General features: G+C 45.3%; 1 pseudogene across 1 annotated transcript; it reads right to left on the reverse strand.

The window, feature by feature from the left end:
- Nucleotides 1-2,438: 2,438 nt before the first annotated feature.
- On the reverse strand, nt 2,439-3,184 carry LOC311373015 (dachshund homolog 1 pseudogene; annotated as a pseudogene). Its single transcript has one exon. The product of its transcript is annotated as a dachshund homolog 1 pseudogene (transcript).
- Between the last annotated feature and the right edge of the window lie 541 nt (nt 3,185-3,725).

Consider the following 3,725-nt stretch of genomic DNA (forward strand, 5'->3'; position numbering starts at 1 on the left):
ACAGTCCTCTCTGTGTGCCAGTAATAGCCTAGCACTTTAGCGTCATTAAAGCGACGTGAGGCACTGCATTATCCTTTAACCCCCCCCCCCAACCCAACCCATCCAACCCCGCACCCACCACCCACCGCCCCTCATCTTTGGACGCCCACCAGCACACCTACATCCACCACCCCCCCCCCCCCCAAAAGAAAAAATCAGAGAGTCAAACCACACACTCGGTCAACTGGAGCATCAAACACAACACTCTGGGTGCTCAGACAACCTTCTCACTCTCTCCCTCTCTCTCTCTCTCTCGCTCTCTCACTCACTATAGCACTCTCTCTATCACTTGCGCTCTCTCTCTCTCTCTCTCTCTACTATCCCTGCTCAGATCCGCTGTGTGTAGGTGCTCAACGCTCGTTCCATTCACGCCTTCATGGAAAATTGATGCTTAAAGCACCCAGGGGGTCAAAGGTCAAAGCAGTGGAGACAAAGGCCGCCAGAGTTAAAACAATTTAAAAAGGAAAACTATAACGATTGTACGGTGCAGTGTGTGTGTGTGTGTGTGTGTGTGTGTGTGTGTGTGTGTGTGTGTGTGTGGCGACTGTTCCTGCGAAAGCAGTTATAGAATATATATGTTTTTATGGAAGACAGCTATCTCTGTCATTATTCTGCAAGATTTGAGAGCATCAATAAAATTCTCTCATTACAAATAACTAATTACTCTAGTGTTATTCTTTATAGCACTATTTAATTTGTCTTATTGGTATTTATCATGTTATGGATGTTTAATGTTGTAATATTTTTTTTATTTGAGCTTCTTCTAAAATAAACGTGATTGTTGCTCTAATTTATCTAACATATTAATTATCTTTGTTATCCTCGCAATGAAAAGACAAACAACACATAGGTGTGTGTTGTGTGTGTGTGTGTGTGTGTGTGTGTGTGTGTGTATGCGTACATGTGTGAGTGTGCATATGTGTTTGTGTGTGTGTGTGTGTGTGTGTGTGTCTGTGTGTGTGCCTGTGTGTGTGTGTTTGTGTGTGTGTGTGTGTGTGTGTGTGTGTGTGTGTGTGTGTGTGTGTGTGTGTGTGTGTGTGTGTGGCATGTGAGTGGTGAGTATTTATGGGAGTGTGTGAGTGTGTGCTTGAATTCGTGCCAGCTACATGCAGAATGTGTACAGCATGCAGGAGAAAACCATACGCCATAATTGCCACATAAATACAAAGCGTGAGAACATTAAAATATGATTTACACAAAAAGCTGCATGCATTCCCTCAGCCAACCATAGAACTATTAAAGGGTTTATCAGTGATATCTACCGAAGCCACCCTTTGCATCACATTTGCATTTCAGGCCCATTTCTTGATTTAAGATCAATATAGAATCAATCATAATGACAGATAAGATCGCAAATATGACCAGGCTGCCTCCATCCACTGACACTGAGCAATACATCAAAGCATTAAAGCAACAGGAGCCTAAAATAGCTTTTAATCAAATATTGATCTCTGCTTAAATCAACTCCACTTGAAGAGATATCCACATTAAAAGTGAATAGCGTATTTAATAATGTAAATTGTCTATTAAGTTACATTTGGGTAGATGCCTCTCTAGAATCATTTTATCATGCAATAAATTAGAATATAGTTGGAGGTTGTTTTACTTGGAAAAATATGTACTTATTATCTCTAGTGAGCCTTACACGTTATAGATACAGATACATATTTATAGTTTTACCCCTTCCATTGCATTAACAATTATGTATTTTACTAATAATTTAATGTATTTGTTTTTTTATTTGGATATGGGATTTTTTTTATGTCATATTGCAAAAAAAACGAATCTAAATGAGATGATCTGGCCCCTGTGGCAAGGGCACATAATAGGGCCTACTTTTATGTAAAGTAGATCAGAATAAATTACAGGCTATTAGCTAACTTAAATTAAGAGTGGAAATGCACTAAAAACATGTTAACCAGATAATTGAATGTGGATTTTTTTTTGCTCCAAGCTTTTGTTTCTGAACTTGACTTTTAGATTAACCACAAATAAATAAACAAATTAAACAACACAAAACTTTAAAACGTTTTTGAGTGGATACACATCTGTCTGTCCTGCCAGGGAAACACAACAGCAAAGTGTGCACACACTACACACGTGCGAAAAAACTTTCTTTCTGCTGATTGCCAGTTGACACATCCTATCCCACAGGGTACCGTCAGCGCAAAGTTACAATGTTTAAACACAGGTTTTTTTTTCTTTAAATTCACACACAAATAACCCAATGTAACCAGGTAACATTACGCAATTACCCCCAAATCATGTATCACAAGAAACAAGATAAACGTCTCCCTCTCTCTCTCTCCCTCTCTCTCTGCGCGCCTGTGTGGCTTTTACGCGCGTCCGGACACCTCAAAACGTTTTAAAACGTGGCGAAAAATAGCAAGAACGCGCACTCACCTCGCGTTGGTGCAGTCGTTGTACAGGGTCTCAAAGTCTTTCCTGGAGATGAGCTTACAGCGGTTGACCCCGGGTTGGATGGCGCCGAGCCCTCGGAGGATGCGGACCTGCTCCACGTTGCACACCACCGGCGTGATCTCGAGGCGCTTCAGCTTGGTGTACACCGTGTGCAGCCCCCCCACCAGGTGCTTGAGAAACAGGTCGAACGCTTGGGGGAGGCAGATGAGCTCGCAGCCGTCCACGGTGAACGACGCCACCTTCGCGCCCCGCAACTCGACCATCTTGCACTCGTTGTTCTGCGGGGTGTTCTCCACGGGCGACGGGGTCGAGTACACGGGCTTGCCCGGTAGGGTCCCGGTCGGAGTCGGGATGCCCGGGCTGCCGCCGCTCGTGGCGAGCAACTCCGAGCGGAAGAGGTTCTGTCCTGGGGGGACGCCGAGGGATGGAGACGGCGAGGAAGTTGTGGACGACGGGGACGTCGTGGCGGGCGTAGAGATCGGAGGCGGCGGCGGGATCAGGGGACTTTGCGGGATCAAAGCAGCCGGTACGGCCATGGTCAACCTGCACGGGGGGGAAGAGTAGCCGAAGTTCAAAGTATAAAACCCAGTCCTGCTAAAAAAAAAAAAAAAAAGTGCGCCAGCCGAGAAGCCCTTAAAATGAAAGAATCCCCACCAGAGTTGAGCTCCTCTGATAAGTTGTGAAGAGGTAAAAAGAGATGCTTGAAAAAAAAGGCGCGTTTTGGTTCAGGTTGGTTGGTGTGCGCGGCGGTAGGACAATGATCAAAGATAGGAGGAGGAATGACAGGAGGAAAATGAGCTGAGCTGAAAAGTGGAGCTCCGCTCAGTGGATGAGTTGTTGTTGTCACACGGTACAGCGAGGGGAGGAGCTATGGGGACAGTGGAAGCCTTTCGGAGCACAGATAGCGCCCGAGATCCACACGCACACGCACTCGATTGTTACAGGTAACGGCACAATGTAACGTTTTCAATAAGACTACATGTTTTATAAGGCGTGCGTGTGCAAAAGGCTCTGCGGTTAGCGAAGTGGGCACTGGGTCGCCACTGGCTGGATGCGATTGGAAGTGAACGCATAGACGAGACGAGATAGAAATGATTAACGGAGTGGAGTTGTTGTATTTATGTATTAGACCCTAAATCGTGTAGGGTTGCAGTAGACCAGGCCAACGTTTGAGATGATTAACTAATGACGTTCACGTGTCGCTGCATGTTGCAGACATACTCTTACACCTGCCCCCCAAATGCACACAAGCAGGTGAGAGAGTG

Source organism: Micromesistius poutassou, assembly GCF_964030765.1.
Source record: "Micromesistius poutassou genome assembly, contig: SCAFFOLD_1928, whole genome shotgun sequence".
NCBI lineage: Eukaryota > Metazoa > Chordata > Actinopteri > Gadiformes > Gadidae > Micromesistius > Micromesistius poutassou.